Below are 21,195 nucleotides of genomic sequence, written 5' to 3'. Positions count from 1 at the left end.
ATTGTACGTGAAATTTAAAATAGTACATGTTTTTACAGTTTGATAGAATAATCACATAATGTGATCAAAAAAAATATAAAAGTTTTTTAAATTAAAATGGGATCAAAAAATAAATCACATAATGTGATCAAAAATATAGATGTGATTTTAAATTAAAAATGATCATTTTGTCATAATTAGTGTGAGTGCTGTGTGTGTGAGTATGCAGCTGCGCATTCATCCAGCGAATTTATGATTTAGCTCTATCTGGCGTTCGAATTTTGAATTAATTAAAAAAACAAAAATATTTTAATCCATGGCGCGTAAACACACACGTGGGTTCAGACGCCATAATGCTAATAATTCACGACGCTCGATTCTCATTGGTCAACTTAAAACGTTAATAACTCAGGCACAAAGCGTCGTAGACCCAAACTGTAAAAACATGTACTATTCAAAATTTCACGTACAATCTCGTAGTATACCTAGTGTTCGCGACTTACGCTTCATCCTGTATTTATATGAATACAAATAATATATATAAATAAGACAATATTGAAATAAAAAAAAGTTAGTGTCGTTACTATGTTTATCAAAAATGTCACCATTTTTATTAATATTACTCAATAAAAATAATATATATAGATATAAATTTTTTGTATCTAATTTATTGATTGTATCTACACGCTTTTGATGTATAACAAATAAACTTCGTGTATCATGTTAGGTTCCATGGCGCATCGGTAACACGTTCGATTTCTATCCGGTTAGACCCCAGTTCGATTCCCGCTTGAGGCAGTTAGATTCGGTAGTTTATTAAAAGAGTCAATTTTTTCAATTGAATCAATTTTTTTTTAAATTTTTTAAATTTAAATATCTAATCGATTCATCGTTTGTATCAAACATTTTGTTGTTTGAAATAAGTAGTTAATTATCTTGTTATAAACCATCGACCGTCTGTAACAAGAAGCTAGTGGCGTATTTTTAGAAATATTCTTATTGAAGAAAACCATTCTATGGTTTGAAACAAGACGCCATCTGCATAAAAAAAAACAGAATTTGGTTTGTGTCAAAAAGAAATGTGGTTTACGTTTAGAAGTAGTTTTCTTGAAGCAAACCATTTATGGTTTAAAACAAGACAGTTTATAACACTTTATGAAACAAACAGAATATTGTTTATAACAAGACTTTTATTTTTCTTATTACAAACGAATTATTTTTTTCTTTTTTTAAACAGAATATTGCCAATAAGTTTTCTTCTAACTACAAGAATACTTTTTCTTATTTTCAACCAAAATTTTTCTCAGTGTATACTTGTAATATTTCAGTTCAAAACGAGTATATGAAAAATACATATACTGTACTAGCTGATTAACCCAGCTTTGCTCGGGATTATTTTTACGATTTCAGAGATGTTATCATTTGTTTAAAAAAGTTAAAGACTTGCTAGCTTCAAATAAAATTCCTACTCTGAACTTGAGACTGAAAGTTAAATGAATTTCCCGTTATTCAATTTTCGATTTTTTTGTAGCAAATAAAAGTCAGAAGTTTTTTCGATAAATTTTTTTAAAATTTTCATGCTAGTTTTTTTTTTTAGATAATGGATGTCAAAGTTGACAACTTCAACACATAAGAATAGGGGCAGAATACATATTTACGCTTGTCGTTAAAAAAATTTTTACTACTACTATTTTTTAATTATCAGTTTGTTATTCTTTATAATACGGATTACATACTATTGGGCCCAAACTTTGTTTGACGATGGGATTTACTTTCAACCTTAATTATTTAAATGAAATTTTCTTTATTAATTTTTTGAATAGATTAATCAGGTATGATGATAATTATTAAATAATTTCGCGTTGCCATTTTCATTGTTACGTACTGACGTACTGAATATTATTATTTTGAACGTTAACATTTTCATTTTATTACACATTTTCTATTGATAACACATTTCATTCAAACCGAATATATACCAAAATTTTCAAGCTTGTAACTTTATTTAGACAATTTAGTACACTTATATTTATCTATCGGCCTGATGATTCCTAAGCTAGTTGATTCAAAAACATTATTGTTCATTTTTTTTCAATTTTTTGATTATGTTTAAATGCACATAGATAAATCATTTGGGACTGTATAGTGCGTTCTCTCTCTTTTTCCAACTCTGTGATTGTATAAGTGTAAAGCAGCCACTATCGAAGTGCCACCTGTTGACTCTGCCGCGTAACAGGCTATTATTTATAATAATTAATAACTCGGTTGTTTATCAAGTTATAATGATCGGTTGGGTAGTTGCTGAGAACATATGCCTCAAAGGTTTTCATTTTCACATTTATATATATAGAAGATATGAATTTCTCATATACTTCATATAAAATTTTCATATACTGCATATGAAAAATTCTATTAGTACAATATATATTGAAAAACGATTAATTTTTTAAATTTAAATTATGGGAAAGTATAAACTTATTAAATTTTTTTTTTATTTTTCTACAATTTTTTATTATTTATTTAATAACTGTTAAATTATAATTTTATTACAAATATTTTAATAAAATCACAATTTTTGTAACAGCTAAACTAAGTTTAATATTTTTTCAATAGTAATGGGACTAGATAATAACACATTATGACAAGATATAATTCTATTTTTTTAGAAATAAGCTCAAATATTGAGTTGAATAGAAAAATAGATGTAAAAATAGTATTGTTTTTGAATGTATTGATAAATATTTGACAAGAGAACGGATATTAAATATGCCTATTTTAAAAAGTACCCATAGCATTTTTGCATTAACTGGGTATTTACTATTCCAACTAAAATTTATACTGCTTCCTTTCAATTGTTTTTTTATGTTTATAACTCTAAATATTGGGAAATTAGTTGTCAAAGTACAGTAAATTGCTTTCAATAATAATTAATAATTATCAAATTGTTAATTATAAATAATCAATAATAAGAAATATAATAGTACTATCTTTGACGACACTATCAAAATCTTTAAGGTAAATGAGTTTATGAAATTTCATAAAATAGATACGTTTATATTATTCATTTAGTGGCAGTAAAAATAAAATAAATTAAAATGAGTTCTTACATGATAATAATTGAAATACTGATGTAAATTAGTTTCAGTAATTGCGTATGTATTTACTTAATATTGAGCTGATGTAAATGGAATATTATTGAAAATTAATACTTTTCAATGTGATCAAAAACGAGTTTTTAAGTTATAAAAATTCATAATTGTATTGAATGTAAGTAGTATTATCAATTATGATCTGCCAGTTTTTCTTACTACGTAAATTGACTCATTTTTAATTATTTCTTGAATTTATAATACACTTTTTTTTTTATTCAGAAAATCAGGTATCAAAATAAGCCAGCGCATAAGGATTAAAAACAACGTGTCAATTTGTTATTTAACTTGAATTAAAAAAAATTGGTTCTGTTTTTTTTTCGAAAAATGGCATGTACTTCAGTAATTTGCACTTTTTTGTCACAAGTATTTTAAAAATAATGAAAAACTTCTAAAACATATAAATATTATACATGATAATGGAGGAACTTATCAATGTCAAGAAAAAACCTGTCACCGAGTTTATACACAATTTAAGACGTTTAAAAAAGATCGTATTAATATGGTAATAATGTGTGAATTTCCAAAGCGTAAGAGGGGTAGTGCGCTTTTTGGAAATTCACACATTATTCCTACTGTTCCTAGTAACATAAAATATAGTTCGTTACATGTGCCCAATCAGAGAGCCCGCTCACAACTCATTTGGAGGGGAAACACTCGCCAAGGCTCGTGCTTGCCCCTCCAAATTCGTTGAAAGCACACTCTCTGAGTGGGCACTTGTAACGAAATATACTATTTCGCCAAGGCTCGTGCTTACCCCTCCAAATTCGTTGAGAGCACACTCTCTGAGTGGGCACTTATAACGAAATATACTAGTATATAATTTGTACGTGAAGAAGGTGATCCTCCACGACTTTGAAGGTGTCATACTCGTCATTGGGTCATTTTCGGCTTGCCTTCAGCTCGTTCTCTCCTGGTGACTCGTATTGACACCTTCAAAATCGTGCAAGAATCACCTACTTCACGTACTAGTTATATAATATACTATACATATATTTATCTTTGATAAATTTAGGCTTTTATTCAAGGTAACTTGATTGAATTAAGCACAACCCTCCAATTTTGAATTTCGTGGTATCTCGCAAGAAGTCATGTTTCTGGATTGAGCTGCAATGCCAGACTGAGTTCCAGAGTTTAGGGGGTTCGCTAATTTAGAGGTGCGAACAGAAACTTAAAGTTACACACAATCGGACGAATATTTATTATTCAATATTACTGGCCTTGAAAAGAGAAAATTGTAAAGATGACGATAGTGTCTGTTTAGCGGATGAACAGTGAAGGAATTTTCCTTAAATTATTTCATGAAATTATTAGTTATGGCCTTCAATTAAATCGAGCTATCTAAATGTCATCGTAAATTATTAGAGTTGTGCTGAAAAAATGTCTTAAAAGGTCTAGTGGTGAGATTGTACTCACATACTTTTTTAAATGCGACACAATTATAAAAGTTACTTCAAGTAAATGACTTTGAAAAAAATCGATGAGTATTTATGTGTCAATACTTTTCACAGCTTTTTCATTCATGATTGTATGTATGCAGATAGTTTTCTTTATTTAACATATCAAAAACCGTTTCATCCAGATAATTTTCTTTATTTGATACATCAAAAATTGTTTCCCTTGAGAAAAATATATCAACAAGTTCAATAACTGCGAATTTACATATAAAATTTTAGAATAAGGAGTGTATTTAAGTTTATGAGTGTTTCAAAAAATTAATATAACAAAAAACAAATGAACTTTTATTTTCATGAGATTCAAGAAAAAAGTTTATCTTCTACTTGATTCATGATTATATTTATGAGTATTTTTTTTTTCCAGTCGTTGTTTCTATTTTCATCCGCTATTTGTATGGATATTCATCGAATCGCCGCAAGCTCTTCATACTTTCTACCCCCTATACTATATCAACTGTTCTTTAGGTTTCCAGTGTGTCCCTGAAAATGAATAGAACTTTTATTCTCTCAGCTCATTATTATTTGACTCCTATCGGATTAACGTATCTTAAAAGTTTGATAATTTTAATTCTATTAAATAGAATATACATTCTTAATAAATTATAACGGGCCCCTTGCAATGTTGTAATATACTTTCAATGTAATGTAGAAGATCAAATAAAGAATAATGGCATTCTCATGCTATAAGAGTTTTCAAAGTTTCTTAAACGATTCTCTCAAACGGAAAGAAATACATGATAAATTGTCATAAACAATTTGTGAAAGCTGAGCACAGGACCGAGTATAGGAAAAATTCATATATCTGATATATGAAAATTGCATACAGTGTATATGAAAAGATTGTAAACGCTTTCATTATTTTCCTAAAACAAGTTTACAAAATTTTATATGCAACTCAGTACCTGAGTAGTTACACTGAAAAAAAGTTCCTGCTACCGTGGCAGTAGAGTAGACCACAAACCTAAGAGTAGGCTCATTGAAAAGAGAGACATTGATATACATACGGAAACTATTTTTTTTTTTTTTTTTAATATTTAATAACAAATAATTAGAACGATATTTGATAAATTAAAAATGATGACGTCACGGACCACTGACTTGAAACACTTATAACCGGTAAGATCGCTTGCTTTTTGAAAATTGATGCGAGACTCTATCAAGTCTCTTGGTATAACAATAATTATAAAATCTTATTAAAGTTATCCGAGAAATGGCACTAAATACTAACATTCTAAGCAGTTATGACTTAAATGGCTAATTTTTTTTTAAAAAAAAACCGAATATTTCTTACGTACTAACTGACTCAATTTTATGATTTAGAACGTTAATAATGATTTTATTATAATGCACAAATTGTTATTTATTAACCATCTATTTTATTTAAACATTATATTTACCAAAATTTTCGAATTTGTTACTATATTATAACTTTGATTCAGCCAGATCAAGTCCAAACGGTTTGATTTTTCAATTTGGTGGTTTAAAAGGTACGGTAGAGGTCTTGGTCTTGGATTTACTGTATAATAAAAATTAAAACAATTTTTATATAGCTTAAAGAAGGTAACCGGTGTTATTCATGCCGAAAAAATTATTTACAATCAATTTTACGGTATAAGATGAAAAAAAAATAATTTTATATGGCTAAAAGAAAGTGGCCCGTGTTATTTATCCTAAAAAAAATTATTTACAATGAATTTTCACCGTATAATATAAACAAAATAAATTTTTTATCTGCTAATAGAACGTAGAGGTGTATTATTTATGCTAGAAAAAATTATTTACAATGAACTTTTATAATATAATAAGAATAAAAATAATTTTCTAATAACTAATTACAAAAATTTAGACATTATAAAATAAAATCTTTGTTATTCAGTTGAACGACCTTTTTTTTCAAAAATTATTATTGTTTTCTGTTTTTTATTTCAAGTTTTGTAAATCATAATGAATGAAATGAAATGATGATAAATCAAATTCTAATTCTAATTTGTTCTGGAATAAAGTAGGGTGCCATGTTCACGCAACTAGATTCGTTCGAAACGTCGAGAAAAACTGAGAAACCTCAAAAAATTTTGGTTTTTCCCAAAATTTTCACCCTGACCTTCCTTAGCTACATCTTTGAAAAAAACTGAAATATCAGGTAGATGCAGGAACACTTTAGCTAATTTGTAGCGAAGAAATTAGAATTTGTATTGCTTGCCCCATATGTATTGCTTACCCCATACGTAAAACTTGCTTCATACGTATTGCTTACCCCATACGTATTACTTGCCTCATTCATATTACTTGCCTCAAATTTCGTCGTTTGTAGCTACTCTCTTTTTTAGCTTAGTTTACTCAGATAAGCTTGAAACGTCGAGAAAAACTGAGAAACTTGATTTATTCACAAAATTTTGAGTTTTACCTTCACATATATTAAATAGGCCGAAAAAAATTGTGTAAGAGTGACTCAGAAAGAAAATTTGTTTATTTATTTTATTAACAACAGACAAAGAAAATATGACAAATGACATGAGAGTGACAGAGAATACAATATAATCAATCAAATATTCGGAAGATCGATGACAACTGTCCTTTTTGTATGTAAAAAAAAAAAAAAAAAATAAGGACGTAGATAAAAAATATTAGAATTATTTCTTATTTTATTTTTTTTCAATTTTTTTATTCCGGTAAAATAGAGGTATATGTACTATAGTTAATTATTTAGGACTGTAGAGCAATGATGGTCTCAGAAATGTCAACTGCTCCCACTTTTCAGCCGACTGCGCAGGCGTGACTTTGCTTATTTTCGTATTGTTGATGTAAAACAAACGAATATCATTTTTCGCAATCGTTGTTGTGTGGCAGTGGAGAATGCGTGGGGTTTCCATTCCGAAGATATGGGGAATCATTAAATCAAAATATATAATTGAATGATATCGAAGTTTTTATTTAAACCCCTCATATAAATAAATATCGAGTTTTTTTTCTTAAAAAATCAAGTTTTTTGATTGTATGTTTTTTTTTACAAATAGTTATTGAAAATGTAAACAACTAACAATTTAAATTTTAACAGTGTTTTTTGACAAAAAAAAGATGCGCGCATGCGTAAAAGTTTTTTTGCTGTGGTTATAGTTTTCTTGATCGATAAAATAGTTATTTAAATTATCACGTTATTGGAACAAAAAAAAAAAATTGTCATGGAAAAATTTGTATAAATAAAAGTATGAAACAAAATAGTTTTAAAAAAAATATTTGTTTAGTTAAAAAAAAAGTGAATTGAACGATTTATTTTTTTATATTTGTATTGATTTATTTCTTGAACAAATCTAATAAAATCATTAATATATATGAAGTATAACCTCAAATTTTTTTGATCTGTATTTTGATTTGTGTACATACTTCGACAGAGCACGTCAGGGCAAAAAAAAAAAAACAATAAAAATTTATTCATCTCATTTAAAATTATAAAAAAAATTAAACTGTAATGAATTTCAAATAATCGAGATGAACCACACGGCCTTTCGTCGGAGTTTTGAAAATTTTCATCTTTCAATAGAACGAATTCGTTACTAAAAAAAAATTTTTTTTTTTTCTTTGAGATAATTTATTTATTGAATAATAAAAACATAGAAGGCTCAATAAAAAGGTTTAACTCCTTAACGAAAAAAGAATTCTCTATTGTCATTGTCACAACGCTTCTCACTATTTGCAGCTTATATCTAGTGCCAACAGTATATCGCTTTTTTTATCAATAGTTAATGATACTACAATGAAAATACCATATTTCTAAGCTTTTCAATTGTGACTGTCTGGTCCGAAATTTTCCACATTGCATTCATTTTTTATCTCGTCTTTTTTTCTGGCATGAACTATACTTCATTCAAAGAAACAATTACCGATATTACACGGAAAATTGTCTCGACTAAACTATTTGGAACTGCAAAACACGATCGATTTTTGCTGCGAATATTCTCTTTCATATATACTAGCATATAACTCTCATTGTGTTCTATATACTATGTAACTATACATTGTGTACTTAAATTCTAATAGATGAATAGGCAATCAGTGAAGATTTTCCACAGTAAAGATCAAATCAATTCTATACGTTCTAAACGTTTTATTAATCCCCTGCATCGTTTATTTATACAAAATTATTAAAATTTTTGATGTGTAAACATCTTTAAGCGTGGGTCGGGTATGGAGTAAAAGGAAAAAACATAGAGTTTAGACGTCAGATCCGGTAACGGTTCTGGGCAAGAATCCATTTTCTGTCAGACTACATTTCGCCTTGCAGCGCCATGGTAGCCGGTCGGTAACCGTTACCATAAGGCGTTCTGTAGTATAGATGAATTTAAATGCGAGTATTTATATATTTAATTTATTTATTATTATATATATATGCGTCGTTGTATATATTAATATACAAGTATTTTATTTGTATTTATTAGTTATACTTGCATTTGTTAGGCGAAGTAAAGTTCATAATGTACATATATACATGGATATGCACATGGATATATACATGGATATGCAAGTATTTTTCATTCACAAGATTAATATACCTATTATTATGGTTTATATAAAATAATATTTCCTAAATTCAAAACATAATGTTGGATTATTATAAAATAATAATTTATTTATAATATTGACTAATTTTATGTTTTAAAAAAAGAGAAATAAACATTGATGTGTTAGTTTGGGAGAGAAAATTATTATTGTAATTATACGATAATTTTACAATATAATTTATTTATACTTTTTTAATCAAAGTAAAAGAAAAATGGTATACTTGATAAATATTTATATTCATAATTATTATGTTTATTATAGTGTATTAAAAAAAGTACTTTTTAGTTTAAAAAATAATTTTTGATTTAAACTAAAAAGTGCCTTTTTTAATAAGTATAATGTATTACTTATGAACACAGTGATATTCAAAGTTTCAATATCGATATTAGTAGGATTCAACTACATATGATATTCCATTTGTCGATATTTATTGATTTTAAATAATTCAAGTTCGTTGAACATACTAAATGCGAGATAGTGTTTGTAAAATATAGTTTGGGAAGTGAACTATCGAGAAGCTGTAATCTATGTTACACGGCGTATAAAAGTGAAGACGTATTAATATAAATAGAAATAAAAAAATATTAATAAAACAAATACAAATCTACTATATCGTGACTTTCAGAGGATATTATCATAATCCAGACAACATGTTTTTTTATTCGGTTTTTATACATTTTTTGAGCTTTATGAAATTTTTCTACGTTAATTTGTTCCAAAGTTATTCAATGCCTAAACAATTATTGTCAATTCGGTTTTTCATATTTTTTTAGAACGACTCGCGTTCATGCTGCAAACCTTCTTTACCTTGCTCGCTCGATCAGTAAAATCGGTATTTATGTTGATACAAAATTTGAAAAAAAAAATATTGAGGGTTGACACTTTAAATTTTGTTGTTTAAAGAATAAAAAAAAAACTATCAACTATTTTTTTTCTGTCACTATATTTTAATACTTAATTTCTCTTTTTTATTAAAACTTTTTATAATTTTGGCGTTTTTAAATTGAAAAAAAAAAACAAAAAAAAAGTATAAATTGAATATTTTTCCATAAATAAAGTGTTATTAATATAAAATTCAATAAATCTAATGAATATTTGATCTCAGAGCTGTAGGGGACCACAAAGGCTTTCGCCGAAGTTTTGAAAATTTTCAATTTTCAACCGAGAACGAATTCTTTACCAAAATTTTTTATTTTTTTTTCTCACAAGATATGATGATATATTTTCTTGATACTTTTATCTTTTTTTCTTTTTTTCAACCGCGAGATGTTTAACTGAGCCCTAGATAATTTACTTAGCCACTAGTCTTTTTACTTAGTCTCTGTTAAATTTTTTCCTTAGCTAGATTTTTTACTTGGCTGCATTTTTTACTTAGCCGCTTGATCTTTTACTTAGTCTTAATTATAGCCAAACACACAATATCTTTACAATTTTACCGACTTTATTTTTCCCTCAGCTACATCTTCTCCTTAGCTAAATTTTCCCCTTAGCTATATTTTTTACTTAGTCTCAATTAGAGCCAAACAAACAATACCTACATATTTTTACCAGCCAGAATATTTTACTTAGCTACATCTTTTTCTTAGCTCTATTATATTATCAATTACAAAACAAATTACCACCAATACCAGAAAAATATCGATAACTCGAAAAATATTCGGAATATATTAGAAAATTTTTTTTTGAACTTTTTTTTCTACTTGATTTTTATCAATCGGTAATATAAAATTAGGAAAAAAAAATCGAAATATCGAAATTTTAAAATCATTGATTATTGAAAATTACGGAACAACAATAATTGTATGAAAATAGAAAAAAATAAAATAAAAACAATATTTTCATAAATAAATGAAAAAAATTTGTTTGAATGTGTACTTATTATTATTCTGTTCAATTACAACAACACGCCGAAGATGTTTACACATATAATAAACCCGCGAGTCTAGATGGCTCACAAAATTTTTTTTTTTTTGAACGCTGAACACAGACGTATGTGGGAGTTGAACTGAATGATGTGAAGTAAGTCAAAATGAGCAGTATACTGATGAAAATTTGTTTATATTTTTTTTTTTATTAGTCCCGTATTTATTCAGTAATTCGACGTAGATTGTTCTTCTAGTACTTCTAATACTTCTAGTTACCTTTACATCACATTTCCGTCAAAATTTCGCGGTTGTTAAGTTTCATGTCTTGGAATGGGTAAAAAAAAAAACATCTGTTTGTTAAGTGGTCAACAAAAAACTAATAAAATAAAAAAAGTATATTAATTGATGGAATCAATGTTGTTTCAAACCATGCCAACCCTAACGGTACGACCCAACCCGTTTCGTGGTTGGAATCAGGTTATTTTGGGTTTAAGTTTTTATAAGGTTCCTTCGTGGTTGGTCAACTGTTACCTAACGGTTGCAATGTGCGCAAAAACAACTGTCTCTATAACGGCGTTATATAATGGTTATTCTAAAGTTATGTGAACCGAAGATCAGTTTGCTGTTACCGTTATTTAACCGTTCAATAACTTTAGTTGGATTTCATTTACAATTACTTTCGTAAGTTGGAATCAGGTTAGTTTGAGGTTTGAAGTTCAGCTTCCAATTTTATTATATTTCAGAGGTTTGAATAAGGTTTACCAACGGTCATCTAACGGTTAGTTCTAATAGGTTATTTTAAGGTTCACAAAGAGTTTGTTTTTGTTTTTTTTTGCCCACATTTCAACCTCGAGACGATCGTTTAATAACGGTTCATGAAGCGTTAGTAGTTACATAGGGCCGGTTTTGGATCAGTAGACGAGGGGGTGAAGGGGGCAGGGGACGGGAACAGGGGGGGTTGAGGGGGCAGGGGACAGAATTTTCGAAACTTTAAAATAACGTCATCGAAAGTTCTCGAATATTCTGGAAGGTTTTTGAACTTTCTAGAATTGATGACGTCATCGATCTTTCTGAAAAGTTCTCGAACTTACTAGGATATTCCGTGATGACGACACTAACGTTAGATGATGACGTCATCAATTCTTGAACATGCGGGAACGAGGGGACTTCTCGGAACTTCTAAATGACGTCATCGACAGTTCTAGAATATTCGAGAACTTTCTAGAATGTTCTCGAAGCTCGCACATAGAACATTCGATGATGACGTCATCAATTAATAACTAGAAATTGGAGGTACGAGTTCTATAAGAATTGGAATTTTCTATTTAAAGAATTAGTATTTCGAAGTTTCTCGTGTCAGTCACATTAAAATAAAAAATAAAAATGGCAGTGATCGTTGACATTCAAGGTTTCTAACTACCTAGTAAGCTCATAGTTAAAGAGTTTGCAAGTGTTTGTCTACAAAATGATATAATTCATCATATATTCATAAGTCCACCTAGACCATGGTTCAGTATACCACCACAATTTAAAACAATTAATAATTGGTTAACACGAAACTTCCATGGTCTAATTTGGCAAGATGGTGTGGTACCATACAAAAAAATACATCAGAAATTGAACCAAATCTTGGATTCAGCAGAATACATATATGTTATGGGATATGAGAGAAAAAAACAATTAATTATTCCAAACCAGTCATTGACCTGTATGATATGGGTTGTCCAGCTTTAAAAAATTCGAAAATATTTCCCTGTAAAAAACATAAATATATGAATAATATCATCAACGCACACTGTGCTGAGAAAAATGTTTTACACTTGAAACAATAGCTTACAACAACGTAAGTATATATTGAGGAATAATATTTTAAAGAAAAAAAAAAATATAGTCAAGTCCCCCAAGGTGCACCCTAAGTGTTCCGTAGGATTTTTTATTTTTTTTCTTTTTGTTCGATTTGTTTTTTAATTTCATTGTAAAATAAATGGCTATTTTTTTTGTTTTGTTTTATTTTCTAATGTTGTTTGTTTCTGTTGTTTAATAAAAAAAAAATAAACGGACGGTAAATTTCAAAAAAATATCGTAATGTCTACAGATGAAGCGTCGTCGATTGAAACATTGCCGGAATCAATCCGTCAATATTTGAAATTGGGCCCTGTCGGAAAATGGGACTATCAAATCTGATAAGGCCCAAAAAGTAAAAAAAAATATCATTATTGTTTTTGGGAAAAAAAAACATAAATTTCACTTACTATCAACTAATTCGGTTCGGCGGTTCAAAAAATATCTTGCAAAAACAAATTCTGACACTACATTTTGTTTATTAAAAAAAAAAAAAACGACCAAAAAATTTCAGAAAAAAATCGTTAAGAAAAAAGGAATATTGAAGATGAGATGGAAGAATAAATCTATTGTAAATAAAATTATTGGGAATAAATATTTACTTATTAAGTTAATAAAATTTACTTGTTATTTTCCAACTACACCATATTTACCAGATGTTGTCTTATTTGTAAAATGGTTCAGAACCATATAAAGATTTCGATTTTTCAAATTGTTTTTCTTTTCTTTCTTTCTCAGCCTGCGATTCATACACTATCATATTTATATGTGAATAGTCATTGACTAATTTATTATTTTTTTTATCCATTTCTGGTTAATCACTCTTAAAAAGTTTTTTGTTGTTGCTTCTTCAGGAGATGAGTGGTAAATGATAAATTTTTTTTGTTTATATTCCAATTTATACCAATTTTCGAAGGGAACCACTTATAGGTTTGTACTCCACAATTCGATCATGTAATATTAAACAATAAGCTGTTGTATTTGTTGTTGTTGTTCCACTGATTCAATTTCCAAACGTATATCCACAAGTCCACTTTTCAGAAATTCATTTTTTTTAGAACAGTTTATAACAATGAGTGGCGCTTCCTCCAAAAATTCTTTTTTTGTTAATGATGGTTCTGGCTCTTTACCATAGTATGCAGATTGAAAATTTATGAACATATCATAGAGCAAAGAAAATCGATTCTTGCTTATATCGAGATTTAAATTTTCATATGGGTAAGATTGTGAATTTAAAAATAATTTCACATCTCGTAAATTACAGTGATTAAAATGACTTGCATTTTTATCAGCATGATTTCTACGTGCAGTTTGAAATCCTACAATTACATATCTTGGTTTCTCGAGTTGTGTTGATGTTTTTACACTCCATATATGTTTTGAAGTTGCAGGAAGTAGAGGGTAATCATACAGCTCCCAGGATCGAAAACTCAGTAAAATAGCTGGATCTTGTGAGAAGTATAGTTGAGAAGTTGAATTTTTTCTTTATCCGAAACTCGAATGTATGGCACAACCCATTCTAGTTTTTCGATAGCAATTTTTGCAGTTTCTGCTGCTATTGTTTTAAGATTGGTATCAGTATTTGATCTTGTGAGAATGAGCTTATGCTTTGCATTTATAATCACTATACGATAATCTTCGGCAAATCAAAGTAGTAAGCTCAATCGTATTGATATATTGAAGTATCCATTATTATTGTTTATAGTAGAGTCTGTCCAGCCTAAATTTTCCAATAGTGTTTTCTGATTAGGTGAAAGTGATACATAATCTTTCATAAGAGTTGTGATTCCAACATTCTTACTACGATCCACTTCAATAGGATTTATTTCATAACGGATTTTTTTCAAATAAATGAGCAATAGCCATTTTTACTAGACTGGTAGTATTTGCAACAGCAGTTCCATCATCTTTTGTAAATTTTCCCTGAATATGTAGAGTACTTTAAGATGATAGTATACACAAATCTTGATGTTGAATTTCAATTCTGATTCCATTATTATTATTGAAAGATGGTGCTCCATATGGTTGATGGGCATAAACTTCATAATGAGCTATAGACTCATCAAAAGCAATCGTATTTTGAATATTTAAGATTTCTTCCATGATAGAAAACAAAAAAGACAACACAATTTTATTTTCATTTTCTTTGACGTGGTCTGAGGTTGAGACTCTTGAGAAATTGAATGTTTTGACGTGTTAACCTTTTGAACGTCTGATGATGACTGATGGGTTTTTGACATGTTGGTTTCTTTATATAGCCACTTCCGATTGTTCTCTTTTGAAAGACGATACTCATTATTTTATACTTCTCACAAGTAATCTTATTGTTATGACTTCTCCTCGAAAATTTACTGAATCTCCGTCTTGATCTACAATTTTTAATTGGAGATGATATATTGCTCGGACGGCGACTGGGAGATAAATGATATGTGAAGGTACTTTAATGATCTTATATCCTGGCGTAACACCAGGACAAAATTCATGAATAGTGTAAACTTGTTGATTATTTAAATATGCACCTGTTGTTATATTACATTCAACACGTAGATCATTAACTTTTAATATTGTCACTGGTAAATCGGATTTATGAGTTACATTAGGTTCTAAGATTTGAGGTGAAAATCCTAATAATCTTCCAATAGAATCTTCAGGAATAAAATCTATCGGACTATCACATTTAATTTCACAACACAGTTCACTATTATTTGGTTTAAGACTTATGAAGACCATTTGCAGAAGGTATTTTTCAATGTCTTCGATTTCATAACTTCCTGTCGGTATATATAGAATAATTTTAATTTCATAACCAATATAAAATTTATTGTTATGTTAATCAATATTAGGTATCGAATTAGAAGTAAGTAACTCAACAAGTCCGACAACATAATTTTTCTCAGGTGATAATTCAATTGGTGGATAATACTGTGCTTCTAGCACTAATGATGTTCCAAACAACGTCAACGTAAACGAGTCATCCATGACTGATGAACAAATTTTGTTTGTAATCGTATTTATAGCTCTCCAGTCAAAAGTTTTAGAGCAGCAGCAGCACCTCCACTCAATGATCCAACAGCACTTAAACCAGCAAAAAGTGGCATTATAAATGGTAAAAAACCACCTATTTTTGAAGGTAATGGTAAAATACGTGGCATTCGTATTTTTTCTCGGTCCCGCTTTTTTTACAGCATCACGTGCACCTTCAAGCGCACACTTCTCGCCTAGCTTAATGAATTCTTTCGATATCTTCATAATTTTTTTGAATGTTTTTTTCCCTGTTTTTTTAGGTTTTCTTTTTAGACCCATACCCAATTTTGATTTAGCTTTCATTGTATTAGCCATACTCCAAGCAGCTGTTTTTTCACCTATGAAAGAATCTCTTGCAGTTACACGTTTCCAAGCTCTCTCAGCAAGGTCTCGATCAGCTTGATTTCTCTCACTGATATTGTTCTGATTCTTAGAATAAGCAATATCGTGCTGTTTACAAGCAGCGTCCAATGGATTTATACCAGAATCACCTCGGGCTAACCTTTTTGATAGATTAGTACCTGGTTCACAGAATTGATAACCCGGAACGTGAAGTTCAACAGGAAGTCTATTGATTAAAGTATTTATGAGACCTTTACCAGTTTTTTTCTGATGTCTGTATACAATCATTGCGTCTTCGAGACTAAAGGCGCGGCTATAAAAACCGCGTATTTATAGGAAAATAGTCAGTCGTGAACATGGAGTTTGCTGAGCAGAATGTAAAATTACCAGTGGTTAATTTTGATGGCGTTGTTCAACAAAGTTCAAGTAAAAAAAATCAAAAACGACATGGGAAACTTTTACCTAATAGTGTACTTGGAATTTTCTGTGGTCCCTCAAACTGTGGTAAAACAAATGCTCTTCTAGCTATAATTACTCATTCAAATGGGTTACGTCTTAAAAATGAATATGTTCATTTAAAATCTTTAAATCAATCGGAATATCAGTTTCTAGAGAAATTACTTGAATCTACGAAATGTATCGGCTATTATCCATTTAAAGAAAACGCAAGTGTAATTGAACCTCAAGCGGCTCATCCAAATTCAATAATGATTTTCGATAATGTTATGTGTGAAAAACAAAATAATATTAGGGCTTTTTTTTGTATGGTATCTGTTGAATATAATTATAATGAAAATCACAGAGACATGTTTTTGATATATCAAGTATGGCAAATTCTACGTAAACGGGTTTATTAAAATTAATTTTTGTTCGATTCATTTCAATAATTACAATATCTCCTCCAAATACTGTAAGATTATGAAAATTCGGTTGTTGAATATAATATTTAGCACCATATCTGTTGTCCCATTTGGTAACCATTTTAACATCTTTCTGTTTTCTCACATTTTCAATACATTTTCCATATACAGCATTATTGAGAAGTTTGTAATAATCTTTTTCAAAATGAGTTGTTGCCTCTTGTCTTTTTTTTGTATTTAAATCTATATATTTCTTTAGCCAAGGTGATTGTATGAATTCTTGTATTTTTGATTTGGAAAAAATGTCGTCATGAGTTTGCATTGCTTGGAATTCGGTGGTGATCTATGGTCTGGACATAATGGAAGATCTTTATGAAGTTCGTGAAGCTCGTGAGGATATTCGAAGTGTACTTCATAAATATAGCCTGTAGAAGAGTCGTCAGGTGTCGATAAAATGTCTTTTACAAACCATTGATTATGAACCATTCGAAAGTACCATATAGAAGATTTTGTGACATTGCCATTCCATATAAGTTGTTGACATCAAAGTACATGAAATATGAATCGTCTCTGGTTAAATCATACTCATCACCCATGTATTGATTGTTGGCTTTTGCATATCTGTTAGAGCACACAGCTACTCCACCTCGTATTCCTTTTTCAATAAATGAAAGTTGTTCAACATCTGTTAATAGTTCTAATTCAATACCTGTACATTTCAGCATACAATCCCATGAAAATCCAGATGTTGTGTAATAATGAAGTGGATCCAAGTTATATGATGACAAACAGTTTTTACGGAAATTTTCGAAAATATCAGCCAATAAAACATCGATAGCTAAATAAAGATCTGAGTAATCACCTAGTTTTTTAATTCCAAATTCATTCCAAACTATTTGAGCATGTTCATGATCATCATTTAAAATGTTACTGTTGTTTAATCTTGAATAAAATTTCTCAATCGGAGGTTATTTTGTATCTTCCAGTCTTTTCCAGTTGCTCATGTATTCATATGGAAATACTTCTTTGCGCTTTAATAGTTGAAATTTCTCAGAATCATCACAATAATGTCTGGTAATTTTTTTATCACACTCAGCTAAGTTTGTAGCCAGTTTATCAAGACTAGTTGCCATGAATGTGTACGAGTCGATGAATCATAAATTCACTAGTCGACTGCCTTTTTTATTCAAACATGCATACTTGACTTTTTTTGTGAATGATATATATTTTTCTTTATTAATCGGTAAAATTCTAATTGAACCTTCGAAAATGTTTGCTAGAGGTTTCAAAAAGAAATGTGAATTATAACCTGAGAGATTATGAAACACTACCGGTATTGTATGTGAATCTGTGTAGTTACATCCAGGATGAGATGCTTCACGATAATGACCTGTGAAATGGCAGTGATCATGATGTTTAATGTCTGTAGGATTGAATTCTTTCTCACAAATATGACATATTTTAGCTGATCGAAAATCTATGATTTGATCTTGAGTAAGAGGCTCCATTGGCACTGGATTATCTAGAATATTATTCACTTGTTGAGTCCTCTTTTGAAGTTCTTTAATAAACTATTTTATATTATTAATTAGGACCACGACGAGTCATAAATTCTGACAGAAAATTATCATATGTACAGCGGAAATAATATGCAGCAATCTATGGTACATGATTATCTGTTTCATTTTTTCTAGGTTCTAAAAGACACTCAAGACCTGCATAGATGACGAATGGAGCTGGTTCTTTAAATCGGTGATTTTTAAATTTTGTTATACTTTCACCTTCTTTAGGTAAAATCATTCTCACTTTATTAGTATTTTCACAGTCAGTTAAATGTTTTTTATATGAATTTTGAATTTTGAAATGACAAAGACAACGATCACATAACCACTTTTTATGATTATTCTTCGAAATTTGTGAACTGACAAGTCTTGATAAATTTCGTATACATGCAAAGTGAAATATCGGTTCGTCAATGGATAATCCATTATTTATAATAAGTTAATGGATTGTAGGTTGTGATGACTTATGTTTACTTGAATACACTGGTGCTATTTCACATTTTTTATTATCATCAATACTGTAAACATTTATTGACAAATTATTCATAAATTTAAATTTTGAAATGTCACGTAACATCATTGGAAAATTCATCCCATTATAATTTAACACATTACGAAAATTAGGATACGATGAGACTCGATTACCATTTAATTTAGTTGGATACAAAGCTGCTGTGACAGCATACAAAAAACAGTACTCATCGTTATTTTTTATATTCACAACTGCTTTTTTTGCTTGAATAGTTTTAGGTACTTCAATATACTTTAATATACCACCTCTCAATGGTTCATAACGATTAATATTGATCATCAAATTAATAATTGCTCTTAATGTCCAACCAGAATCCTTTTCTTGAAAATCTTCAATTTTTGTAAGAAATTTATTTGTTAAATTATTATCGAACCAATTATTCAAGTCAGTTGTTGGTAAAGTTATTTGATTTTTCGTATTAAAATATTTTGTCTCATTAGCAGGTTCACTATTTTTCACAATTCTAAATTAACAAGCTAATACACCATTCACTTTTAAATTTTCATGATTACGAAGAATATTTTTCAAGCGACTTATTGTCATTTTTTTCGCATCCTATAAAAATGGATTTATATCAGTATGTTTGATATTAACTATAGTTCCTGATCTTATTCGTCTTAAAAATGATGAATCACCATCTGACCACTTTACTTTATCACTACGTTTTTTATTATGTCCGGCATCATGTTTTCGTTCACTTTTAAATTTTTTACATAACGATCTTAGTTGAGAAATTGTTGTTTAAATCCTTATTTTATCACCAATTGTCTGTGCAGAAACTTTTAATGCTTTATTTAAAAGTCTAATGTTCTTAGTCTAAGTTAGCGCAAATCCTTTTTCCATAATCTCAATCAATTTTAAACACTTGTTAGGCTCCATTTTATTAATATATCACTTCGACGATCACTATATTAATTCACTGACTGACTGACTAAAATCTTCCGCAAATCCGGCTTTATATACTAAAAATATGACCTTGATGAACATTCTAGAATATTATAGAAATTTCGGAAACATTTTTTCAACATTCCAAAACAGTCACGAACATTCCAGAAAATTTCGGAAACATTTTTTCAACATTCCAAAATAATTCAGAACATTCCAGAGCATTTTAGAACATCTTAGAACATTCCAGAACATTTCAGAATATTCCAGAACATTTGAGAATGTTCCAAAACATTTGAGAATATTCTAAAATATTTTAGAACATTTCAAAGTCGTTCATTTAGTATAAAAGAGAAATGAGCTACGTCTGTAGCATCAGATACATTCTAACAGTCACAGACTGTCAATCGAAAGCAGAAAAAACAATTAGAAGTAAGTTTTATAATTTTGGGTTCTCATTTTTAATTTCAATAAAAAAAAAAATAAATAAAATAATTAAATTAATAAAATTTTTTTACAGAAAATGGATTCATTGATGAAAATAAATGAAGTTGCCTGCTTCAATGAACAGTTACCATTGAAGAAAATGATTGATTTGACTCTTTTGGTTGATTATCAAATTTCAAATTTAAGAAGAGCAAACACCAAATATGGAATGAAAGTAATTGCAGCAATCAGTAGTGAATTCGAAGTTTTTCTACCTAACAGAATCTTAATATTCCTGGAAACCGAGTCTGAATATGGAAAAATAAAAGCTCTCGCTGAAGAAAATCATCTTTTCATACACACTTATGCACAAAATTCATATATATGTAAATGTGAATTTATTATTTAAAAAAATTGAATCATTACTTTATGATTGTAAAAAAAAAAAAAAAAACTAAAATGTTAACTGTTTAAATAAATAATAAAAAATATTCATGATTAATCAATTGTTTTAATTATTAACAACCTTTTTAGAACAATTTAGAACATTTTAGAAGAGTGTAGAACAATTTAGAACATTGTAGAACAATTTAGAACATTATAGAACAATGTAGAATATTATAAAACATTTTAAAACATTGTAGAACGATTTAGAACATTTTAGAACATTTTTGAAACATTTCAGAACAATTTAGAACATTTTAGAACATTTTAA

The 21,195-nt window shown here is 28.8% G+C and overlaps 1 long non-coding RNA gene across 1 annotated transcript in view; it reads left to right on the top strand.

Annotated features, from left to right (window-relative positions):
- LOC122851949 overlaps window positions 1-20,781 on the top strand; it is a 41,180-nt gene extending 20,399 nt beyond the window's left edge. The window contains exons 2-3 of the long non-coding RNA XR_006373768.1: window positions 18,770-20,486; window positions 20,575-20,781. This is a non-coding gene — a long non-coding RNA (uncharacterized LOC122851949). The remainder of the gene's footprint in view (window positions 1-18,769; window positions 20,487-20,574) is intronic.
- Window positions 20,782-21,195: the final 414 nt, after the last annotated feature.

This window comes from Aphidius gifuensis, linkage group LG3, assembly GCF_014905175.1.
Source record: "Aphidius gifuensis isolate YNYX2018 linkage group LG3, ASM1490517v1, whole genome shotgun sequence".
NCBI classification, from domain to species: Eukaryota; Metazoa; Arthropoda; class Insecta; order Hymenoptera; family Braconidae; genus Aphidius; species Aphidius gifuensis.
This window is presented reverse-complemented; position numbering and strand designations above follow the sequence as displayed.